General features: G+C 43.6%; 1 protein-coding gene across 1 annotated transcript in view; it reads left to right on the plus strand.

Annotated features, from left to right (window-relative positions):
* CSMD3 (CUB and Sushi multiple domains 3) overlaps positions 1 to 27,184 on the plus strand; it is a 2,836,509-nt gene that overhangs the window by 594,633 nt on the left and 2,214,692 nt on the right. The window lies entirely within an intron of this gene.

The raw sequence follows: 27,184 nt of genomic DNA on the forward strand, positions 1-27,184 counted from the left end.
GCACCCTTGCACCATGGTGCAAGGGTGCCTGAGTTGGCGCTAGGCTGCCAAAAGGGTCCCAGGAAATTAGGAAAATGCAGGAATGTGTCGTAGTGCCTTAAATACGGCACATTTCTTCCCTTTCCCTGTCATGCAGTGCAGTCTAGCAAGGTGACTTGCTGCGCTGCGCTGCACTGCATTACATTCTCGTAAATAGGCCCCCATGTATCCTTCGAATCTTACTACAATGGGCTCTAGAAGGAAGGACAGTATCAAACACACAACTGACAGGCGTCCCCCTTTCTCCATGTATTTCAATGAGGCAGCAATAGGTATATACCGCCTTTACTACTTAAGCTGGCAGGGGTCATGAAGGACATGTCTGAAACAGTAAGTAAATTGGATCCCAAAGGCCCTCCCTGCTACTCCTCTAACCCTTCACACATTCTAAAGACTGCTGGGAGAATATAGGTGAGGCAAGGGGTGGCTGGTGGGGTCTCATCAGGGTCAAAGGGCGCATAATGTCATTTCAGCTCCTTTGTTATGTTGGTGATTCGAAGTCCCACCCTTCCCCTCGTCTGATCAGATTAGTGTAGGTTTAGAGGAATGTCACTCTAGGAGTGGGTCATCTCTGAGCGTATGCCTCTGTGAATAATGTATATGGCCTCAAGTGTGCGGTGAAACGATAGCATCGCTTTTATGCATACTCTGCACGTGTAACAACTGCATGCATGCAGTATACATTCTGTAAAAGCAAGAGCCCTTTCCCAATGGGGCTTACAGTTCTCACTCGTGCATGCCTGATGCATGTTCAAGTGATTGATTCTGCCCTCCCAAGCATGTGTGGCCATAGCTTGCCACAGGCCCGACTACATCCTTTAAATTGTGGGGAGGACCCGAAGTCAGTCACGTTAGTTTAAAAGAAGTTTAGCTGACATCAATTGAGAAGGGCCAGCAAATCTCATCTGAAAACGCTTTTAAAACAAACTTTGTAAATGTAGTGCGGCTCGGTCCAAGCACCGCCTTTAATGGACAGATTATGAGCTTCCACACACAGGACAAACTTTCCAGGAATATAATCATCCTAAACCAAATAGTTTAACTCTACTCTGAATTTGCGGTAATTGATTGTACCACACACTGCAGAAAACTAATCGAAGAACACCAAACAATTTGTTTTGATTCAAAGATTTTTTTATGCATGTTGCACACACATTAGTCTAATGGTGCATTGATCAAGCCCTTTTGTGATGCTGTACTCAAGGGTTTCTAAATTGTAGCTTTTAGGATAGCCATTGACATTACTGATTTGGAACATGCCAATCTGGTGTCCAGTGACCTGAACGGGCTCCCACCTCAAACTGACACTACATTACAATGTCATGTTGTTATCTTTGAGAGCTTTCCCCATCCATCCCAGGCAGGCAGATGTGAATTGTTTGTATTCCTTAAAATCATAACGTCAAAATGTGCTGCTTCCTAACCCTTTAGAATTGATCAGTTGGGTGCCTCTAAAGCAATAAACATTTATTAAATGACCAAGGGCCCCATTTACAATATTTTGATACACGCCAGCGTAGCAAGCCTTCTGCTGTGCAGCTGTGCACCATGGTGCACTCCTGTACTTCTCCCCTGCGCCAGCGCACATATAGCAGCCGTGCAAGGGCGCCTGTGCGGAGGGGATGATAGATTTTGCGGAGGAAGGGACACCTTCTTGCACACAAAAAATCATTAAAGGTATTACCACCTTTCTATGCATGCTGCAGAGGAATTCTGACACATTCCCAGGTTTACAAAATGTTTTAAATCTGGGAATGCTTCAAGTACTATGGATGTTGCTTGGGAACAACCACAGCAACACCCGTGGAATGCCCCTTTCACGCAGAGTTATGCATGAAAGGGAAACATATTTACAAGGCCATGAAAAGTTACACGGAGTGACTTTACACGGACTTGTAAATATGGGGAAGCCCATTGCGCTGTCGGTGCGGCAATAAAAGTCACGCACCGGCAGCACAATGGGCTTGTAAATAAGCCCCCAAGTGTAGAAAATACCTGGGTTCTCGAGCGATATATTAAACTCATTTAAATTCCACATAATATTAGTAAGATCACGTTCATTCACCTACATGCTGTTTTTAATGGATGGCAGAGCACATGCCTGCACTTTATTCCATGAAGGCAGGTGTGATGGATTTGCCCTGTCTGGGGTTTGTATAGACATACTGAATGCTACTAATGAGGTTATTTTATTGTTTAGCTGTTCATTGATTGCTTGTTGTTCGCTCTGCTGTTGATGGTTTAGTGCTCTGCTGTCCCTTGAGTGTGACGTGGACCACTGAAAACAATTAATGGAATAAATCAGTAGTGGCAGAAACCGTCCATGCTGCTCTGATCTGAAATCCATGCAATCAGGTCGACTGATGTTAATGTTTGTCATGATTTAAAGCATACTGGCATACAGCTCTGGTTCTGCTGGGCAAGCTGTTCATTTATTGTTTTCAATAATTATTTTTACATTGTAAAGTGGTGATTTCTGTTTCTTATCAAGTGTGCCCAATGAGTGCATGGTTAATGATTACTGTGTTATGCTGTCCACTATCAGATAAAGATGTGCTTAAGCAGTGGTATTGTTGTCCCTCAAAGACTGTGTTTTATTCATAAAATGAATGCCATTTCATCATGACTTTTTATGGATGTCACATGCAAGCAAACACAATTAAGCAAGTACAAATGTAAGTATAAAAAATAAAACATAGGTTGGAACTATTTAGCACCAACTAAATAAGAGAAACGTAATGATATTGTGCAAATGAGTGAAAAAAATTGAACTGGTGAACAATGTCGTGTATTGAAAGTCATTAGTGAATTGTGAAAAACTATAAGTAGTCAAGTCAGAAAGGTTTTAAAAAGAATTGTGGGGCTTTTCCTTCACAGTGAGATTTGATAAATGCAAATTCTACTTATGAAAAGAGCTTGATTCTAAAGCGTATGGGCTTGATTAAAAAATAAATACTTACACTTTTCTGTAAGTTTACACTTGTAGTAACGTCACTTCCTTTTGGCATTCGGAAACTCTGGGCCTGATTCGCAAAGCTAAACTTACACATTTGTGTAAGTTTATGATTGTTTGCTATTCGTGACCGTATTTTACTAGTAGTATCTTTAAAACTTTTGGGGTCTCCACACATAAAAAGATAGGACAGTCCTATCTTTTTATGTGCAGAGACTCAGCAATTGTTAAGATAGTACTAGTAAAATACATTTGTGAGTAGCAAACAATCATAAGCATACATGAACGTGTAGGTTTACCTTTGTGAATCAGGCCCTACAAGTTCAATTTTGCTACTATTAAAATTATTAGTAGTAAAATGACACTCATAGTTTGTGCATACCAAAAAAGTAGTAAACATGCTATAAAGTGTTAGTCTACCTTTGTGAGGCCCTTACACTATTGTGTAAGTTCTCACTTGCAGTAGTAACTTTACTACTTTTTGTTATTCAGAAACTATGAGTGTAATTTTACTAATAGCAATTTTACTAGTAGCAAAATTACCCTTTTAGTTTGTGAATACCAAATATTACCTGATTTTCTCATAAAGATCGATTACAAATGTTATCCATAATCTTCTTTTTGATTACTGCCACATTTTATGATCCAAGTGCAAAGTTTTCATGCTTTTGTATTTTAGAGGTTGATGATTTGTTATCCAAAATTATTCAATCATGGTTAATAAGTAGGCAGAAATTATCAGGCTGTTCTCACGTATTGGAACTACCTGAGTGAGGATAGGATCTAGTATACTCTGATTGTGTCAATCTAAATCACACTTGACGTCAATGGACATAAAATAATTACTAACTCCAAGTTGGTATATTAGCTCTAATCCTCTAGTTTGCCCTTCTGCCAATCAGGTATCTAATACCATTTTATATTCATTTGGCCTGTACAAATACTCATGGGTCAGTACTTCAATTCTATTGTGAACATTGGAGGAAAGATGTGTCTAATATCTAATGCACAAACTTTGGATAATGAAAGTTGACTACAATACAGTTTCCATAGCCATATTTCCTTGCATCGTTCTGCCAGGAAACCCTTCTCACCTTTAAGAATGTGGCATATTCCCTACTTGCTTCGAGGGCCAGTGTGCCATCTTATTTTTTAATTTGTACCATCTCTCCCCTGTTGGTTAGGAGGAAGAGAAGGGTATGTTGTAAGAAATTAAGTTATTAGTTGAGAGTGGTGTAAGCCCCCCTCAAACAATAAACACAATCCTTGTCAGGTTAAATCAAAAAAGTCACCAAATTAACCTATGCGTAACCCTCGTGTAGCATGGCGCAAAAGCAGTCAGCTTTAAGTTAGAGGCAATATTTAAAGTATGTATGCAGCACCCAAACAGTAAGTTCAGGCTAACCGCTATAGAGCACAGGTTGGATACAGGGAAAAGGTTTATCCCACTGAAAAGTTACCTTTTCAAGTCTGCACGAGAAGCTACTGTTCCTGTTAGTGAGGGCCATGAGGAGGTCAGTGTCGATGTAAGTAGCAGTTTGGCATCGCGGACACTCACTATTGTAGGGTCAAGAGCTGGTCATTGCAGGAGATTTCCATTACTGGTTGATGTGTGCTGTTGTTCTCAGTGCAATTCTCACATTCACTGTCATCATGCATGGCAGCTGTCAACATGAACTGCAGGTCCCTCTGGAGTTTCACATTGCTGTCATCATGGGTGACCATTTCTTAGTGTGAAGAGATCAGGTTGTGGCCACGAAGAGCCCAAAACTTCATTATCTTCACCTTTTCTTCAGGAGTATTCTCTGATGCCAACAAAGTGTCCAGGACCTGGGGGGAACTTCTTGAAGGATCAGGACTCACTCCAGCAGAGGCCAGTAACAGGGCTTACCAGGTCCAGGCAGTACCATGAAGTCCTCTAGAACCTCAGTGTGTCTCTGTAGCTCAAACTGGGGCTCAGCCTACTGACCCTTGGAGTCACTTCAGGGGTGCTTGTGTTCAAAGCAAACAGGCCCTATCTTCCTTCTTCAGACAGCAGGGAAGTCCTTCTTCTGAATCTTTCTCAGGTCCAAGAGTGTTCTGATGAGATGTTTTGAATGTGCCACTTTTATCCCTGTGCCAGCCTGTGACAGGGGATCTCCCTTTTGTCTATCTTTTATGGGTTTGTCTCCAAACTCTCTAGGTTAACAATGGGCCGGAAGTCCGAGGTGTGAGCTACTTTTGTCAGTGGCAGGGCAGTCAGCCCTTCAAATTCAAGAAGGGGAAGGACAAGCCACAAGACTACCATTTGAATCTCAGAAAAGCTTACTGCAACCCCTCAGGACAACATTCTGCTCAGGAGAGGAACATCCTGCCCCACCCCAAAGACTCTTTTGTCCCCCTGTCTGAAAGGAATACACAAAACACCACATGAGAGTCATTCACAGTCATGTGACCCTGGCAAAAAGGCCCATTTCGTTTAGGCAGAATAGTACAATTTTCAGAATAGTAACTCAAAATCCAACTTTACCATTAAAGAGTATTTTAAAATACAATTAATTTGAGTAAAAACAGCATTTCTCTATTTTTCCCCAAATTGAAGTTTAGTAAGCACTTATTTTAGTGTAATCACGTAAACCAGTGTTGCTTAATGGGGGAGCTAGCCTAATAACAGTGAAAAAAAAACTTTCAGAGTTTTTTCAGCCAAGACATGTAAAAACGTTAGCACACATATCCTACTTTTTAAAAACCATGCAAACTGCCCTATGAGCCGCTAGGGCCTACCTGAGGGAAAACTTGAGTGTTAAAAAGAAAGTTTAGGATGTCAAAATGACAGTTTAAAACTGCACTACAGGCTACAGTGGCAGGCCTGAGACATGTTTTGCAGTGCTACTTTAGTGGGTCGCATAATGGGTGCTACTGCCCCCTAGTAGCATTCAATTTGCAAGCCCTGGTTACATGTAGTAATATAGTAGGGCCTTAGAAGAAATTTAAATGTGCCAATCATGTGTCGGCCCATCTTACAAAAGCACTTTACTACTGATTAGCAGTTCTAAATGCCAAGAAAACGGGTTGAGCAAAAGACCAGGAAAAGCAAAAATATGGGGTGACCCTTTAGAGAGGTCAAAGCCCAACAGACATTGTTTATGATCATGACATAGAGGGTCGCCTTGGGTGGCATCTGTATAGTCTCTCACTACTTTGTATGCTGACAATTCTCATTGTGAAAGATTGACAAAGATATTAAGTTATGTGAATCTACTGCCTTTGTAAATTTGATGTATGTTTTTTTTAAATCTTGGGTTCTTAGTTCCTCTCTTTGGGTTCTGCTCGTCTGAGACCTCATTTGCAGATTCCGGGTTATGACTTAATCTTCCTCATCAGTAAATGTTTACAGATTTAGGGCAGTGTATGCAATGAACATGTTTGTAGGAAGGAAGTGTTATTTTGTTTACACCTTGAATTCAGTAGCCTAGTAATGGCTCAAAAGATTTTAATGTAAAACAAATATTAAAACAAATATATTGTTCAACATAATCCTTAAATGTTCCTCTTTAGTCTTTGTTATTTAATCTAGTATTGATAAAAGAAGATCTTGTACCCTCAAAACTCCACTTTCCTCTGTTCGACTCCCTATCTTGTGGTCTTTCACAATCTGTTATATTGGACAGCTGTTTAAATTCTTGCCATGTAGCTCTAACTGTGTTTTTTTCCCTCTTTGCCGTAGCGAGACAGTAGCAGTACAAATGGAAATAGCTCAGTGAAGCAGTAAGCACAAACGGATTGCTTGAATCCTTGTGGGCTCATTTGACCCCTGAACCGATTCTGCTGCTGGAAAAGTGTTATCCAGTGGTGCTCCATTTACAGCACTTTCAGTGACTATGAGCCTTTCTTCCGCACTCTTGATTTCATTATTCATCAGCCCCACCAAACCCTTCAAGTCATTTATTATTGCCTTTGTAACAAGGCTGTCCTTGCTGCTAGAACATGCATTAGACTTCCTTTCCCCCATAATTTGTATGTGTAATGTATAGAGGCACGAAAAATGGCTTAACTGCTTACACAGTGGAGATGTTAGTGGGGTGGCCCAGCTCAGCTTCTTCCTGCCACTGACGGGCTGACACAGGCCCATCTTAACCATGCTGCAGTTAAACAAAACCTGCAATGTGGCACTTAGTGAAGCACCGTCTTCCACTCCTTATGAAGCAGCCGCAGGTGACTCCAAGCCTTTGGTCCTGATCCCAGCAAACACTCCCATTCACTAGATTTACTGTATGTCATTTCGAAACTGCAGAGCTGTTTTTTGCTGCTGTAATCTTTAGTAAATTAACGGAAAAGGCACATTTTTTTTTTCGTGCCACTTGTCCGTGACGCTGAAATGCACTTTCTATGGGTGCTTCACCTATATTTATAGGGCACAGACATGCAGTGTGTAAATGCACACAGCTCGTGCTTTTGAAAGGGGTTGCAGGTGCAATCCACTGTTGGACTATTTTACACATGAGTATTATTCTTCATGAGTGGGCCCAGTAGAGTCAAATAACACATTCTGTAAGCCTTAGTGCTTGGAATATATAACATCCTTTGCTACCAAGGTGCAAAACAGCAATAAGAGGAAAAGACCGAAGCTATGATATCTGCGGATTAAAGAAACCGCTCATCCCACATAGATCAAGTCCTGTGAAATGTAAGAATCACAGATAAAAATGCTAAACTTTCAAATAGGTAAAAAAAAATCAGGTGACAATTTAGCATTTGCTTCCAGGGAACAGCTTTGGGGTTATGAGATTCGCATGAAAAATGTGATTGATGAACTTTCTTGTGTGCATGAAATAAGAATCAGAAAATGAGAGTAAAGGGCACATCATTCCTCATCACACAGCTACCTCCAGGGGCATGGATAATTCAAAGGTTTCTGTGAAAATGTAAAACATCCATCCTATCAGATCGGTGAATGCAAAGAGGGTTAACGCAATGTGCAGACGGGATTCCCAGAATACCCCGTCCCCTTCCTTGTCTGCAAGGCTTGGTATGTGTGCATTTCAGCAAATGATCGCCAGCTTTGGACGGGGATCCCAAAACAAACCAGGCAAAAAGGTTCAAACCAGTAGAAGTAGATGTAACTGGTGTAATTCTATCTAGCATAATTATATGCATAATTATGTGAGAAGCATGATCCAGCTTTTAGCACTATTTTCTTAGTATGAAATGGACCTGTGCATCCAAAATGGGCTAGAGAATTTATTTTGTGTTACCAAAAGAGCACTAAATGCTACATGACACAAACAGAAATAGCCAGCCGCTGCTCTCTAAATCCCAGATTTAGGAACCTGTCACCCAATGCAGCACAGCACCCAAAGTTGCTGCAATGAATTGTGTGACAGGGAGAGACTAGGAAAGTGCAATGTCTACAGAAATATGGCACTATCTTGCTTTATTCCTAGTGCTGATGCACAATCAGGCTGTCAAGCACAACGTGCACACCTTTGCATCATTGTACAAACGTGCTTAAGTTGACTTCCCACTTTAGATGTTTGCTATACCGTGCAACACACATGCAAAATGGAAAAAGTTAGGAGAAATAAAAGCATTTCTCCTTTTTAGGTCTCGCCTAGAGCGTAGCACATAGCGCGTAGCGCTGCTCTAGGAGTGACCTTTAGGAATCGGTCAGCTCCTTTCAAGCACTCATGCTTGTGCTGGCATCCACCTTGTGGGAGCGAGCGGCGGCGCGCGTGCTAATTGAAAACATATGGCCCGCGCGCCGCTGCTCACTCCCACAAGGTGGATGCCAGCACAAGCACGAGTGCTTGAAAAGGGCTGTTGGCATTTGCCGCGTGCATGGGCCATTTGTTTTAAATTACGCGGCCGCGCTTGTTACTGATAACCAGAAAACTAATGGGCAGCTAGGAAATGCAGAGAAAAACACCCACATGCATGAAACAGCGCTTATCTCGCAGCGCCGTTCAACAAACCACAAAACTCGCAAGCCTAGAAACCACTGCTTGTTTCACAGTGTGCGCCTTACAAAGTCTACTACACAGTGTAACTTACTAAATAAACACCCGTCCTCTCGTAGGGTGATAGAACTGTTGTTTCATTGAGCATAAAACCTCTGACACTTACACAACCTCTTCAGTGGACATGTCTTATGGCTCCTAGAGAAGACGCTCCAAGCAGCAGCACTAAGACACAAACCAGTTAGCTGCCTGAAAACTATTTAAGACCCGTCTATTCTACCACCTGAACCCAGAGTCGGCCTTTGCCAGGATAGCGCCCTGGGCGGAAAGACATTTGGCGCTCTCGCTGCTGCTTGTCAATACAATGAGCATCAGGGAGCGCTGTTTTTGTGTTCATGGGTCAGCCCCTGAACGTCTACACTACACCAGAATTGTTACTTGCCTCAGAACACAAACACGTCTTAACATCCAGTGCCTATCTGAATCACTCATAGATTAACTAACTCCTCATGCTCGTGGAGCACGTTGTTTGTTGAAAGGGGTGGGGTTAATAGTGTGTGGCAGGTGCGCAACACTCATGGGGATCAAAGGGCTTCAGCCTCACCCCATCGTGTGTGGCAGCCCGGGCTGAGAGAGCTTCCCGGGCACACACAGAGCCGCACCCGAGTACTTCACGGGTCTTTAAAGACCATTAGCTTGTAAATGAGGCTTTGTTGTTTTTTCACCCCCTCTAGAGCCCCTGCATCTCCACTCTAACTATTGCTGGAAGAGTCAACCCCTTCCCCGAAATTTTTTCTTAGCCCATCCCCCCCCAGAAATTTGGCTCTAGTTGCACCCCTGGTGTGTGGCAGCAGGAAGCCAGAGGGTGAAGGGAGGATAAGAAAGCCGGATGAATGAGCGTTATAAAGAGCACTTGGGGCTCCTGAAGCCAGGCGCTAGGCACTCTGCTGTCTGAATGAAAGCAGACATCTCCTTACGCCCTCTCTGAAGTTTGTCGCCATTGGCCTGGACCCAACTCGCCCATGCTAAAAGCCGACCCTTCTGAAGCAGGCAACACGCCTTCAACAACTAACTCGAGATTCACCTGTTACCAAGCAACAACCAACCTTCTGGCCTTTAGAAAGCTCGAGAACACAATACAGACTGTGCAGGAGATCCATCCCAAAAATATACAATCTAGCAGCCATCAGAAAACAACACAAGAAATGTTACCCAGCCTACAGCCTTCAGAAAAGAAAAAAAACCCAGTTCCAGCTTCTGGTATGCAACTCAAGCTGTACTATCCCCATTAACACCCTAATCTGCCTACTTTCAGAACAAGACTCGATGCCCGTAATTTAATGTCCCGGCCTTGAGAACACAACTCAAGAAAGAAAGAAAAACTAAATGCACGGCTGTTCCAGGAAAAAATAAAACAAGAAAAACATGACCTACCAGCCTTCAGAAAACAATTAAAAGCCGCAAGTCCCATCCATCCACCCAAACATCTTAAAATAGACCAGGAACCCATTTACCCAAGCTGTTGATTTCTCCAGTGTGTTTCTAGCGCTATAAAATGCATCGTCATTAAACACGTTTGTTTCGCCCTGACACATGCGGTTTCTAGCAATATATGCATAAACATTTACGGTCAACTATGAATATGTGCCACACCCATGCATACCACAAGCAACTTCCTGGCAAACTGAAAACGAGTGTCATATCTCAAAACGCCCACAGATCTTCACTGTAAAGAAAGGGAAGTTTCAACGTGTTCGCCAGTTCTGATTATTCGTATTCAAATAGTGATTAGCAATAAAGGGGCTTTGGATTTTTGCTACCATGACTCGTGAGATACATACATAGGGGCATACTATCAAGCACGGCGTTAAAATTATCGCCTATTTGGCGGCAGAAAACTGCCGCTAAATCGGCGTTAATGGACTTGATAATATGCCGCAGAGAATTCCAATAGAAGCCCATGCTCACACCAGAACATGGGCTTCTATGGGAATTCTCAAGGGCATATTATCAAGCCCATTATCACCGCTTTAGCGGCAGTTTTCTGCCGCTAAAGCGGCGATAATTTTAACGCAGTTTCTTGACAATATTCCCCTCAGTATCTATAGGAGAGCTCAAATGTTGCTTATTGGAGTAGGTGATCATTTGCAAAGGGTACCGCAGGTCATCTTTTTATAGCCTCCGGCAGTTACAAGAGAATGAGGTAGGATTTCTGACAAAACTCCACTGAAATCAAATAAACGACAAGGGAAGATTGGCAAAAAAAATCTGTAAGTGTATGGGAGCAAGCAACGTTGATTAAGGTTTGCATTCTCACTAAAGTACATGGAGAGTGAAAGCACGTTTATGCAAAATGCCTATTTGCCAGATAAATAGGACTGTTCCTGAATCTGAATTCATTTATGCGTGGGGTGCGCCGGAAGCGCATCATAACTGGGGGCATATTTTTTGCCCATTACAAGAAGTGTTTTTTGGCGCGTGTGCATCGGAAGCCCGGACTGCACACGTGTGTTATTTTAGGGCAGCCGAGCATGAGAAGCCAAGGCCCTCAGCTGTGTAAACTGTGATGGCTCAGCGGGCTCTGTGCAGAGAGCGGAAAGAGCCACCCCGCACCGGAAGTGGCACGTGCCAGGCACCAGCACTGCCGAGAGGTCTGTGGTGTGTGCACTGACAGACCTGTGCTGCTGCTGCACCAGTCCAGTCTCTGGGGAGGTGTGCCCCCTGTGAAGCTACCTGCCCTGTGGTGGTGCCACCTGCACTCAGTGGTGGGGGGCCTGCCCTCTTACGGTGCCACCTGCCATCTATGGGCGCGGCCCACCCTCGACCATGAGATGCTACTTTTCCCATACAAATGACCACGAGACAGCTTCTTATGTAGCGCTTGCTACCATTACCAATCATGTTACTTATTTTGTCTACCCTGAAAGGATAAAAGCTGCATTTTCCCTGCATGGATTCTATTCTTGTGTATTACGATCAGAGGTATTCGCTGTTATATCGCTCCTTCCTGATTAATACTATCGCATAGAAATACTAGTGGAAATTGTTTTTGGTTTTTATTTTTATTGTAGTTTTTTTTCTTTCCTCCCGGGATTACAACATGTTACCACTGAAATGACACGATTCTGCCGCAGTGGCATTTACTCCCTAAATATGAGAGCGCAAAGCCTGCCGTGCCATCCCTCAGCTGCAGTATAATTTACAAATTCCAATAATAAAATTGCTGGTCCCGTCCATTGCTGGTCCCGGTTTAAACAGATCAACAGTTATGAAAAACGATGCATACGCGTTGCAACACCATCCCTGAGAAACAAATTCGTCCCTTAGCTACTTAGTGCTATTTCTAAGTGTTAAAAGGTTACGCTTTTGTGTAGATGCTTCAAACGTCCCCAAGTGATGGACTGGGCGAAGGAGCAGGGTGGAATGAATTGTTCTTTCTTGGTTGTGAAAGGTTTTGATTCACTATTCATGCACATCGATAGTTGCGTCACAAGCACTGTTTTCAAAGCAGCAGTTATTTCAAGAGGATAATTGGGGTCTCCTGATGAGTGGGCTCCAATGGTCAGGTGAGTCCCCTGGTATACAGCGGTAATACCCCAATGATTTCCCGGAAGAAATTCTCCTCTCAAATTTGGAGGACTCCAGCAGCTATGGCTTTCAGTGTCAGTGGCAGCAACAGACGGAACTTTTACCCATGTTGACAAGCCTGAAGACTCTAAAAGGATTTCAATTCTTACCTCCCAGGAAGCCGAAAGGATGGATCCTTTCAGACTTCTTTCATTAGTGAGGTCTTTGTTTAAGCGTTGACACAAATTGCGTAAACAAAAACAAAAATCTGATGTTTCTATAGAAACACACCATTGTGCACCAAGGGAATGATGCTCAGTATTTTGGATACATGTGATTGCAAACACTCTGTGACCAAAAAGAGGTAGGTTTTGTTTCAAATTTTAATACTACTAAAAGGCATAATGATAACATCACTGCAACTGATCCGCCCAATGATAACAGCGCAGACATCAGATAAGTACTGTTCAAGTTGACTCAAATCCAAACTGCATACCGTGAAATAAATATTAAAACTTTGAACTGGACTCATTTTTACTTTCCTAATCATACCTTGCACAATTACTTGTCCACTGCCTCAGTGCCAGTCAGTACTCGCCAGAAGCTGCTCCAAACCATACACTTCGTATTACTAAACTGCCTTCAGAGCTTCCACTTCACCTAATGTCCCCGTGCCTTCCCCCAACACCACCCTCCGCCCTGGAGTAAGCACGTTATTTTATATGGCAGCATTCCTAGCTCCCGTTCCCGCGCGCCACTTCTCCACCCCCCACATCTATATCACATACTGTATTTAAAGCAGCACTCGCTCTCTGTTGTAGTCCTTTTCCTTTGCATTATTTATGAGCGTTTGAAGCCAAATGGAGCAGGGCGTTCCCCTTCCAGACCTTTTCTATTGGGGCCACTGCTCATTACCTGCCCTCCACACTCCGGCTGCAGTAGGGCCAGAGAAGGCCTGGTCCCCTAGAAGACCAGTGGGGCCTCTACAGTCACTCACTTAGCAGGCTCCTGAAAATTCAGTAAGTCTCGGGCAGTCAGTCATATGTGATGCCTATGTCTCAGAGAGGCTACCATATTTGACCTCTGTCTAAACACTTATAAGGTCCCAAAGGCGAGATCTATTGGCTATGCCAATGCTTGTTAACACCTGCTTTGAAGTGAGATTCATTTTTAGTGCAATTCCCTGCCAGCCATTATTAATAGATAGAGTTGTGCATCAAAACACACAAGTTTTGCAAAGGAACACCCATTTGTTTTTCTTACAAACCAATGCAAATCCCAATTTGGATTAGTATGTAAATTCAGAAAAAGATTCTGCATCGGGTCTGCATTATAAAAGTGATGCAAACACAACCCAAACATTCTTTTGGCCCCAATTTACTCTTAATTACTCAAGCTGGAGTAATTGCATGATTTCTGTAATTTCACATCACAAGAGTAATGAGTTTTTGCTGAAATTATTCGTATTCCTATGGTGTAATTAACATTTTTCCCAGGCCTACAAACCAGCCTGATGCATTCCTCTCTCTTTACATTTATTCTCATTCTCATTTTCTCTCTTTCTCTCTCTCTCTCTCCCCCCTCTCTCTCTCTCTCCAGCGCTCTTTCTTTTTCTCTCTTTCTTACTCTCCTTTTTTCTTCATTTGACCTTGCTATGCCATGGTTATTTATCCTGGAGAGCTGAAGGCAGAAACAGTAGCCTTTTACCTTGCAAAACTGGTCTTCAATGGCACTAGGTGCTAGTGAAAGGCCCAACGAAAAATTGACCAACTCGGCCCAGGTAATTGTGTGTTTACAGGTTGAGCATCGTCGATGCTTCGGATGTGCTTTCATTGTCCGCTCTTCTGGACAAAGTGTCAAATCAAATGTGAACTTTGCTTACAAATGGGAAACTGCAGGTGGGGGTGCCAACAGATTTACAGGGAGAGCTCAGCCAGAGCTGAACCAAGGGTCTGTCTCGGATCTTAGAGCCCGTGCATGAGCTGAGCCCTGAAAATGTCACACAACAAACATCACCCAAAACATGATAAATCTGCATCAAAATTCAAGAAAGTGTATTTCCTTAACATGTTAAGCTTTGAGATTAATAAACCACATTACAGCATTTCACAGAGAAGTACTTTTTAAACATGAACCATTAGTGCATGAAGGGGCAGGATAATTGTCACGTAAACCCTGTATGAGGCCCAGATTATATTAGATCAACATTACAATCAATTAAATAAAGCAAAATAGGTTTTTGTGCACCTGTTTTTCTAAACTGACATAGTTGAAAGGGCTTTCATATGCGATAATGAAGAAAAATTGTTGTTTGTGAGATTCTAATTTTTGCCTAAGAGCCCACAATGTAAGTAGGGAAGTCTACGATTTATCGAGTTTTTCAGGTTCAATTTATTAGCCAGGAAATGGGTATATATTTGTATTTCGCCATATTAAGGTTTCAATTCTACCTCTGTATGTTGGTTTCTGCAGGTTTTATATAGTGGGAACTCGACCCTAAGTTTACTGGAGTGCTTTACATGAGCTTTAGTTACATTAAACAAGGTCACATTTATTGCTTATAGAGGCAGAGGGTGATTAAGTGATTTGCCCAGAAAAACAGGATGTTGAGCCATTGCCGAGACTTGAACCTGGTGTGCAGCTCTGGCTTCAGCAGAGAGAGAAAGGCAGGCAGAAGCCACATTAAAGTTCAGCTCGTTCTGGGCTAGAGGTTCCAACTGTACCTCCAGCTGAGCCACCTCTGGGAAAAACTGAGGGGGAGATTTACTAAGATTTTATGCCGCGTTTACCTCACAAAAGTGTAGCAAATTGGAGTGCAATCTTTTTTTTCAGATATACTTTCCAGCGCTAAACTTGTTTTGCAGTGGAAATAACGTGAAGGTAATGCATAGCAGTGGACAGCGCTGCTTTGCATTACGTAGCGCCAAAGGAGCATACCATGGGTAGTGCATGGGCATCCCCATGCAACCACCCAAGGTTTATGACGCTAAACCCAATTTACTAAACAAAGTAGGCAGAGTTTAGCATCAGAAAATTGCACTCTTTTAGAGTAGGCACAGGGAAGGAGAAATGCTTTCAATGCTCCTTCCTTTTCCGACTTTGTACGTGTGCTGCACTTTACAGCAGACATCCAAAGTCAGAAAAAGGTTGAAGTAAGTCAGTGCTCTTCCAGTACAAAAGCTATGCTAGACTCACTGGAACACCCTTGCACGATGGAGCAAAGGTGTCTCCGTGGCACACCTCAGGTGATTTCAGCACTGGCGCCAGAGAGAGGGGAGGTGAGGGACACATTTCTGTCAATTTGGCGCTCTCCTGCTCTCTCCTCTCCTTCTCACGCAGCACAGCACTGCATTTATGGCTGCTGCACTGCATTGCGTGAGAACTTACTAAATCTGGTCCTAAATGTTATTGTTAAGTGAGAGGTGTGGCAATGTACATTATTATCGGGACGCATGCTCCAAGCATTTACTGGAGGGCTCTCAGCTCTCTAATTGCACTGTGCCAACAATAAACGCAGTGGAAGAGAGATGGTTCTCCCCTGCAGTGTACTAAAATGGAATGCATCACTGCTCATTCTTTAAAATGAGGTGTGATAGACAAACAGGATATTTAACCGCTATAATTTAAGGAAATATTGTAAAGTTTGAAAAGACTCTTCTTTGTGGTGTGTCCATTTTTGTTCAGACCGATTTTATCTGTTTTTTCAAGCGCTATTATTTAATCATGAACATGCCATACTTTTAGCATTAATTGTTATTTAAGGCATGACTGACTAGCTGATGAGTGACAAAGCGACTTTATAGCACACATACTTGACTAATTTCATTTTCAGATAATCTGAAGGAAGCCAGCAGAAACGTTTGCTAGGATTGCTCTTTTTTCCTTGGCCCATAAATCATTCATTAATATGCTAGTCTGTGTGACATGTGTATTGCAGGTGGATCTGAAGTCTCCTTTTATTAGCAGATCTGACAGGAGCCATGAGGCGCAGTGTTTTTCCGTTATTGAATGTGAAGTCGATTTTTTCAATATTACACTTGGGGCCTCAATTGTGGCATTTTGGCACAGGGCAGCACGGAACCTTGCTGTGCTGCCCTATGCCAAAGTAAAAGGGCAGGAATGCACAGTATTTAAGCAATACAGTGCATTCCTGTCCTTTCCCCCTGCGCTGGCACCATTTCGGCAGGCTAGCGCCAACGTAGGCACACTTGCACCATGATGCAATGATGCCTCTGTTGCAGGCAGGATTGTTTTTGTCTGGGGAGAGGCTCCTTTTGGCACAACAACAATCCAAAGAAGCCTGTTTCTCCTTCTGTGTCTGCTGCAGAATACAGCACACATGGAAAGAGGAAAAAACTAGGAGGAATAAATATATTTCTCCTCGGTATGCCTCACCTCAGGAGGCGTACAGATTTGGCACATACCCAAGTTTACATCACTTACATCAAATAATGCAAATGTGATGCGGGCTCTCATAAATAAGCCCCTTAGGTTGAACCTGGTAGTACAATTGTCATTACGTTTATGATAGTGGCCTGATAGCACATACGAAGCGAAATTGGGGTTTTCATTGAATTCACATAACCAGTCATCCATATCATAAATATCATGTTCACTGTAGGGACCTAACTCATGACAAAAGACAATGTGAATTAGTTGACCATTTGATTCACGCTTAACACTAGTCACCCACAGTGGTTCGCTTGTGGAAATTTTAAAAGGTACCAGGGCCGAACTAGGAACCAAAAGCAACCCTGGCAAATTGTATCAGCCCAACCATAATGCTGCACATATTGAGGGAACACAGCAAGATAGCCTGTCTTCTTCAAAGGAAGCATGGGGAGGTTCTCCCTCCGAGAAATGTGTTTAAAAATGTCATATATGGTGTGTTTTACAACACATTTTTCATTATGAAACCGTGTCTAGCAATAAGATGGATGTTTCAGTGAATGAATGAATAGTTGAGTGGGTGTGGAGGGAAAAAATGAAATAATTTAAGAATCGATGATGATGAAAAAAGAGTTTAACTACGTTGAGCATAAGGTCACAATGAACTCACCAAGGGCGGATGCTCTGATTTTCAGTTGAGTTTCTGCATGTTAACTTCACCTTCCCTGCCAAACACTAATACCACCAATCCTTGTGAAACATGCATAGCTCCGGTGCATCAACACAGTGCACTGATTTATGATCATATGCTTGGATCTAAAACGGGGGAAGAAGGAGATAAACATGTAGTTGTTGAATTTCAGAAAGTAAAACCAGTCAAACATTCTTCCATCCCTGCTTCCTCTAGGCCATCTTGTTTTTCAGAGGGCCTCCTTTTCTTTCGTTGTCACATGAGATCTCCTTGAAACACATTAATTAAGTGTGTGCCCACCACAAAAGCCTTTAATGTTACTCCATCTATAGTAACACCGTAGGCCACATATTTAGGGAGCATAAAACAACTCTTTTTTCCTCTTTGTTCACTAGCAACTTAGGGGCAGATTTACAAGCCCCTTGCACCTCTTTTACGCCGCCCTTGTGTCACTTTTGTGACGCAGCGGTGGTGCAAAACCAGCGCCATGCTGCGGGGTATTTACAACATGAAGCATCTGGGAGATGCGTCACGTAGTAAAGCCCTGCGACGCAACTCCAGCAATGCGCTGCCTTTACAGCACAGATGCGTCACACATCTGTCCGTTTTTGCCCCATGGTGCGCCACATTGTAAATGCGGCGCATCCATGGTGGCGGAGCTGTGACGCACAATAACTGGCGCATCCTTGCTGATATGCAGGGATGCGCCAGTTATTGTAAATCTGCCCCTTATTTGTAAGGCTGCTGAAGAAGGTATTACTTCTAACAATTGCTGGTTATTGCAAGGGTATAATTTAATATACTATATTGGAATGCGTAGTAACAGTCACACTATAAAGAAATACACTGTTTTGAGTGTCTATCGTATTTACTACTGGACTCTCTGAGCCAATTAACAACAGGACCCTCACTCCTCTTCCCCCTCAAGCCCTGAAGGTCTGCACTTGTGGTGACCCTGCAGGAGTCAGGAAAGAACCAAGCACAAAAACAAATGGTTTAATGGGAGCGTGGCCTGATTGGGCATGCTTTAAAACCTTTTGTTTTGCATTATTTGTTTGTTAAGTGACAAAACACTGCAGGCAGAATACTAGCACAAATTAGAGCAAAAATGGCAGCAAAATACACACAGTTGAAACTTTTCTTTCCTATTCCCTTTTTCGATTGAATGTTTGTGGCTAGCTATTGATTCCAAAGAGTTATCTGCAAATGTTTGTATCTATTCAGGTGTGTTGTGTTTAAAGTGTGTGGTTGGCTTGCCCTATTATGTATTATTTGCATTATTCATATTTATGTTGATTTTACAATTTTTTAAAGTAACAAATAACTTTTATTCATTGTGTGTATGAACCGCTGATTGCAATAAATCTAGACGGATACATGCTGCTACTAAGTGGTTTCCGGTTTTATTCTATGAAAGTGATTTGAAAGGATTCATTTAACTTCCCATCTATGGAGCATATTTTCCTCAAGCCACAAGTAGTACTTCGCACCCTCACTTCTTTATCACAGAAAGAAAGAAGCTAAACTGCATTGGCTCAGGTTTAGGCCTGGGCAGTAAACTCCACTCCAAGGGCAGAGTTCACAAAGTTTTGCCTACTCTGCGATCTGCATGGAGTGCTGATTTTGGCAAAAACTCCATTTACGCTGCATGGCAGAGTTTACCGTCACTCAGTGCCACTCACCCTAGTTTTTAAACTTCTGAAAGCTTCTTAATTTCCTCCCCGCCTCCTGATCGGGGACACCACCTGGTTAAGTGGCACAGAACGCACCGGCACAAGCCCTGCTTTGTAATTGAAGATAGACGGACGGAGCACTGGTGCTACATGCCCCAGGCTCCTAAACATGGTAGCGAGGCTGCAGCCCTGACGTCTTTTGCAAGGCTCGGTTGGAGCATGCATCAGAGGAGACCGCCACCTGCTGGCGGTGCCCTGGGATCTGTGGGTGGAATGTACCTGTGTGAAACTTCAGTGCAGTTTGCGCAGCAGACTATTTCATGCCGGATGGATTTCTGGATTTGATGAGGTAGGTAAGGCACATGCTCCACAGTAAGGAAACATGTCCATGGGTGCTAGACAGTTAGAAAGGAAAGTATTCTGCAATTGGGAAACCTGAATAAGTAGCTCAGGGGACTAATACACCTATTGCAGCAATCATTCTGCAACCTGAAGATTTGTCTCCTTAGTAGGGTTGGCATAGCCTCCTAACCTTCTGAGGTAGATATTTTGCCATATGTTTTTCCATCTGTTATTACACTGCTTCGGTAACGTTTAGGTGTTAAAGTCGCCATTCAAATACAACGATTGTTTTGTGTATGGCAAAAGCAACATGCATTTTTAAAGCAATTAATTCTTAGAGTCACAGGGGGAGGAAATGTTTCTCTCTCTGATCATATATGAGACTTCATTTTCGCACTTCAGTCAATATGGCATCGTCAGCTGAAACGTCTGAGCGCACGAGTTGACTTGCTTTTACAGTTTTTTTACACTGTTTCTCTCCTGTGCTTCCTATTTTCACCAGTGTAGTTAGCACCATTGCTTCATTCTTGACCCACCTGTAGAGCTCCTAGCCCCATTTATCATTCTTCCATTTTCTCCACTAGCTGCCTCTTGGCCAGAACTATAGCAAGATCTGCAAATCGAAATGTCACCTTGCACAGTTTTGATCTGGGAATGAGACCCAAAAACGAGATTCTTAGGTTTGGTTCCAGCTCAAGGCCAGTGAGTTCCCTTATACAGTCAAAAATGTGAGTTCATTAACACACCAATTGAAATGATAATGCAAGGACTTCACATTAGTGTATGGATTGCTCAAGTGCTTACATTAAATATGATTCATGCATTATTTGATTAATAAATTGTTGCAATGAGCAATCTTCATAGTATTTGTTTGTGGAAAGGGTCCAAAGGCAATGCATTTGATGATACACATTAGGTATTGGATGACCATTGTTAGAAATGGGGGTCTCTAGTTGGCAGAGGTAGGTAACTTTGTTCAAATAGGGACCCTTGCTTCTAGTCAGGGTAAGGGGGACACACTTCTAAATTAACCCCTGCTCACCCTCCTGGTGGCTTGGCATGAGCAGACATGCTTATCTAAGAGGCAGTGTGTAAAGCATTTGTGAACACATACAGTAATACAGTGAAAACACTACAAATGGACACCACACCAGTTTAGAAAAATAAGTAATCTTTATGTAAACCAAAACAAGACCAAACAACAAAGATAAACAATACTGTGATAAATACTGTAATAAATGGTAGAAATAGTTCAGTTCAAAGCAAGATGCAAATGAGACACTTTTCACACAAAGTACCTTGGATGCATCACGCAAACAAATAAAACGGGCCGCAGGGAAGGTGATGCGTCTGTACCTTACACTCAGGGAAGGTGATGCGTCAGTTTCTTGCTCCGGAGGAGGTGATGCCTTGGTTCCTTACTGCTGCACAGGGGAGGTGATGTGTTGGTTCCTTACCGGAGAGGAGGTGATGTGTCTGTTTCTTACTGAGTCTTCCAACGATGCTACCGACTTGGCACCTCAATGTGATGATCCAGGACGATGCGTGGATTCTTGCGGCCGCACAGCAGAGCTAGTGTCGGAATCGGTGCAGTGATCTCGGACTTCGGAAATCGTTGCACTTGATGCAGTGTGCGGCGGTTTCTTGAGCTGCGGTAGGCGCTGCATTGGTTTCTTTGGTGATGCGTCAGAAACAGGTACGGATACGTCACGCTTCTCAGTGTCGCATTGATTTTCCAGCTCCCTGCAGAAAGCAGTCTCCAGAGGTCCAAAACAACAGCAGGCACCTCTTTGCAGGCCAGGACTCCAAGCAAGGCAGTTTAGGGGAGCTGGTGGTGAAGTCTTTGTGTCCCTGAGACTTCAGAACAGGAGGCAAGCTTAGTTTTAAGCCCTTGGAGATATTCTTAAAGCAGAGAACACAGCAAACAGCAAAATCCTTTTTTCCTTTCCTTGGCAGCAAGCAGCGACTGCAGACCAAACCCAGACAGCAAACAGCACAGGGACAGTATTCCTCCTCAGCTTCTCCGGCTCTTCTCCTTGGCAAAGGTTCCTATTGATTCCCAGAAGTGATCTAAAGTTCTGGGGTCTGGGATCCGATATTTATGTAACAAAATCCTTTGTTCTCTGATAGCAGAGAAGCCCTGTGCTCAGTCAAAACCAGTTCTGTCAGGTGGAGACAGCATTGTCTTTGGCAGACCAGGCCTATTCAGCTAAAAGGAAATCTCCTCCCCCTATCCTAAATGTAGCCCAGGTCTATTCAGCCCAGCCCTGACTCTCTGGAGCCACTTAACCTTCCCAGCTCCTGTCATCCAAAAGCCAGAGATACAATACACAAACCTAGCAGAGGCACACTGGATGGCTAAGCAAGAAAATACCTACTTTTTAAAAGTGGTATTTTCAAACACACAATATAAAAATCACCCTCACTAAATGATGCATTTTAACATTGGGGAGAGGAGTTGGCTTACCGGCTAGGGCAGTCGACCTTGAATCTGGGGAACTGGGTTTAGTCTCGGCAATGACGCTGAACATCCTGTGATTCTGGGCAAATCACTTAATATCCCTGTGCCTAACAAAAATGAATGTGTCCTAATGTAACGCAACTGGTGCTATGTAAAGCGCTCTGATACCCCATTCTGACTTCTGGGAACAGGTAGCCTTACAATAGTGAAAAATTAAATTGCCAGTAATTCACTATCAGGACATGCCACACACATCAGGGCATGTCCTCCCTCTCACATACACTGCACGCTTCCCGCAGTGGTACCTGGGGCCTACCTTAGGGTGATTGACATGTAAGAAAAGGGAAGGTTGGCTAGGACCTGGCAAGTGGGTACACTTGCCAAGTTGACATGGCAGTACTAGACTGCACACAGGCTCTGCAATGGCAGGCCAGAGTTAAAGTTATAGGCTGCTTATGTGGGTTGTACAATCAGTGCTGCAGCCCCTAGTAGCATTTGATTTACAGGCCCTGGGCACCCACAGTGCACTGTACTAGGGACTGACTAGTAAATCAAATCAGCCAATCATGGAAACACCAATCCATAACAATAATTTACAAGGACAGCATATGCACTTTACCAATGATGAGCAGTGGTAAAGTGGCCAGAGTCATAAAAAAAAACAGGTCAGAAACAAGAGGCCAAAAAGCAAAAAGTCTGGGGATAAACCCGCTGAAAAACCCAGGTCTAACAACCATACAGTGAATTTCTATAGCAACTCATTTCACTACTGTGGAGAAATTAAACATGGACCTATCGCACTAGAGTACTTTTATAATATGTACAGTTCTATTATCCAGGTAAACATAGGGTTATTCAAATATCACAATCTTTCTTTGTTAACTTGATTTTAGTCATATCCACCAGTTCGCTGTATATTTGGGTTCCTACTTTACCTGAGGTAAAGGGGGTTGGTGAAGTGATCCTTAAATGGCTTGCCTCCCACAAGCACACCAGCTTGGAAGTAGGTATGATTTACATTCCGATGCTGAGGTTGGTACTGATGTAGTAGTCCTGAGCTTGGTGCTTCTGCCAGGTAGTGATGAGAAACCATCAAAAATCTGCTCCTCAAGACATTTCTAGACCTCGTGTTGCAGCCAATGTCTGTCATGAGACCAAAATTTGAGGATTCACCTTAAGATAGTTCTTGTACATCTATTCTCAAAGCGGTTCAGGGGACAATTTCATAGGCAGTCAACTTTGTATGCCAGCTCCCCACTCGCTTCTCGGCTCAGTGCTATCCTCCTAGCATTGCCCTTGGGTCTGTTTTGCTGTCCTCTGTTCCCATCAGTTTATAGTGTGTAAGGTTTTCCTGTGCCTGCTTACTATAATTTTGTGTGTTTTGCTGTCCTTTGCACCTGTAATTTTTAAGAGTGTAAAGTGTTTGTGTGCTTGTTTACTGTAATTTTGTGTAGAATTTTGCACCCCTTCTACTGTTTGTTCAGCAAGCCACACCTTTTGCTTCGAGCCGATCGCTGGATCTTCATAATGGAAACCGCAGCAGGGCCTCGCAGCGAATGTGCGCAGTGGGTGCACCATCGGCGTGCCAAAGGCAAGCTTGTCTGCCCCATCCATGCCTGGACCATGCCTACTGCTAGGAACCCTGGATCTCCCATCACTCGCAGCTACACCAGCACTGAGCTCATAGCCTTGGACTCGAGACCCACAACATCTCTCCGGTCTCAACAATGGGACCTTTTGCATGCCACCACTGCCTCTTCTCCTGCACCGGATTGCCCATGCATGTCACCACTGCCACCAAAACAAGCACAACTGCTCCTGGAAAACGCTACTGCCGCCTGCTCAACATCTGAACACTCTGCAAACATGCCACTGAGATCTGGGACACTATCAAATCCCTAGCATCGATGTGGTCTTCCTCACTGAGACATTAATCAAACCTGCATCTGCCATCAGAAGCCCCCTCATATACAGACCTCCAGCACCACACCCAGGCTTCTATGATGCCATCCCTGAATTCATTGATGCCCAAGCCATCGACACCAAACATACATCTTCCTCGGAGGCCTCAACTTTCACCTTGACGACTCCAACATTGCCAACACAGCCAACCTCCTTAAAAGAATGAACAACATTGGCCTCATACAGCTAGTCACTGACCCCATACACATTAAAGGGTACATGCTGAACCTGATCTTTACAGCCAGCAACAGAGTCAACTACAGCCATGCCACCAAGCTCATCTGGATGGACCACACAATTGTACCCCCAGCGCTGCCAACAGACTCCTCAGTACCTCTCACCACAGCTCAAACAGAGTATCCAAAAGACAGTGGACCATCGCTCGCAATACCACCCACCCCGACACCTCTACCAACCTTGAACAGGCCATTAAGAACTTCACTGCCTGGATCTCCAACTGTGCCATTAGAGTTGCCCCTATCAAACCCTGCAAACACAAGAGCCACCAAACATGGCAACTTGTACACCCCGGAACTAAGAACCACGAAATGCATGTGTAAGCAACTGGATAGGAAATAGCGCAACAGCAAAGAAGCCACTGATTAGAACACCTTCCAGACATTGCTCAACCAGTACCACCGATGCCTGAAGGAGACAAGAATGAACACCTTACCCAACACCACCGAAGCCAGCTCCAAGCAGAGCATTGTCAAGGATTTCGCCAACCACTCAGTGACTAAAAACATCACCAGCCCCTCCCAAGAACTCTGTGACACCCTGGTGGACTTCTTCCATGACAAGATTTCCACCATCTACAAAAACCCCAACCCACCATAGCTGACATCTTCAGCCTCCATGATATCGCAGCTGCAACTTACGACCACTGGATCATTCCTTGGGACCAGTTCACCATGCACAGAATCATCTACATCACGCACTCTGTCCACTCAGGAGCACCCAAAGATTTCTAATCCCACCGTATGTTCAACTTTGTGAACCCCAGCGTCAATTTAGACTTTGTGCAAATGTGCGATGCGTGGAAAATCCGGATGCGCTGGAGTCGATGCAGCAGCGGCGAAACTGGCGCTGCGTTGATTCTTCCAGATCAGAGCTGGTGATGCATCGATTCCTTCAGCTGCATAGTAGAGCCTGCGTCGGAGTCGACGGGGGTCTCGGATGTGAGAGACATGGTCCTCTGGACTTGGACTGTGTCAGTTCTTTCAGCAATGGACAGGCACTGCGTCAATCTTTTCTGCTGCACAGCGGCGATACGTTGAATTTTCAACTGCACAGCAAGCTTGCAGCAGGAAAACCACCACTGAAGGGCAATGCTTGGATTTTTAGCTCTTCTTGCAGTAGAAGCCACTTCCAAGAGCCCAGAACTGCAATTGGCATCACTTGGCAGGTCAGAAATCCCAGCAGAGGAGTTCAGGGGCTGCAGGTGAAGTCTTTGATGGCCCTGAGACTTCTTAACAGGAGGCAAGCATACACAAGACCTTGGAGAATCTTCTTAAGCAGGATAACAAAGTAAAAGTCCAGACCTTAGTCTCTCCGTGACAGAAGCAGCAACTGTAGGCCAACCCAATAAGGGAAGTGCTCTAATAATGTGGGGTTACAGGTCCAATACGTATACCCCATTTTGCCATTGAAGTAGGCATACGTCAAAGGATAGTCTTTGTTGTGCACAGCATCGGTCTGGTGATGGGCCATCAAGATATGCAGGGCACACCCCAGTTACCTTTGTGTGACTATCTAGAGTGAATAACAAAATTCCCAACTGTCAGTCTAAACCAGACGTGGATTCCACAGGCAGAGAAACATCATGGAAAAGCAAGACAATTTCCACTTTCTAAAAGTCGCATTTTTAAACACACAATTTAGAAACCACCTTCATTAAAATAGGTATTTTTAAATTCTGAGCTCAGTGTGACGAAACTCAAAATCTATATCTCTTCCCAATTGAAAGTTACACTTGTAAGAGGTTACAAGGCCGCTCTAATGATAACCTATGGAAGAGAGTACTTGCAATAGTTAAAAATAAAATTGGCAGTATTTCACTATCAGGACATGTAAAACACACAAGCACATGTCCTACCTTTCACATACACTGCACCCTGCCCATGGGGTTACCTTGTGCCTACATTATGGGTGCCTTCATGTCGAAAAAGCAAAGGTTTGGGCCTGGCAAGTGGGTGCACTTGCCAGGTCAACATGGCAGTTTAAAACTACACTCACATACACTGCACTGGCAGGTCTGAGACATGTTTGCAGGGGTAGTCACATGGTTGGAATAATCAGTGTTGGAGGTCCACTAGTAGCATTTGATTTACAGGCCCTGGGCACACACGGTGCACTCTACTAGGGACTAACCAGTAAATCAAAAATGCCAATCTAGGATAACCAATGCCATTCACATTTTACACTGGGATAACTTGCACTTTAGCACTGATCAGAATTCTAAAACCTGCATAAAAAGAAATGTAGCACTCAGTCAAAAACAGGAGGTCAGAAGCAAAACCTCAGGGGAAATACACGCCAAAGTTGCCAGGTCTAACAATGATGAAATTATATCATCATCTCCTTACATGATAAAAGTTGTAGGCTTAAACAGATGGACCGATAGGAAGTGAATTGAAGACCCTTTGCTGCTCATCTGGATGAGGCCTAGCCTCACATACATGTGGCAGAGAGCTTGGAATATGCAAATTGTGTCATCTCCGCTGCCATATTACATAGCAAGCACTGAAGACCATGCTTTTTTTGCCACCCTAGGAATGCTGTAAACATGCTGATATAATTGTCAAGTTATAGTAATGGTAACTGAAAGAAGCCCAGAAGCAGCCACTGATCAAGCTATAGCAGACATGTCATCCCCTCCCAGTTTGAGAGAGCTCCAGTTTCCATAAAGAAGGAGTGGGACCCATGAACAAGAACAGAGAAATGTCTCTTTGAATCCTACAAATCTGGAGTGGGCCTTTCCAGCATCATCTCCAAGAATGAGCTATGTCTCTATTCCAGATCAGTACACTCTAACAATGGACATTGGTCAGGGGGTAAAGAAGGTGACATACAGACCAATGTCTCAGGTTGAAGATCATTCTGCTGGGCACAGCTGTTGTGTTTCTGCTTGACGTTTTAATAATGTGAGTTGTGTTTTTATTTTCCTTCCTA

This window comes from Triturus cristatus, chromosome 5_1, assembly GCF_964204655.1.
Source record: "Triturus cristatus chromosome 5_1, aTriCri1.1, whole genome shotgun sequence".
Classification (NCBI taxonomy): Eukaryota; Metazoa; Chordata; class Amphibia; order Caudata; family Salamandridae; genus Triturus; species Triturus cristatus.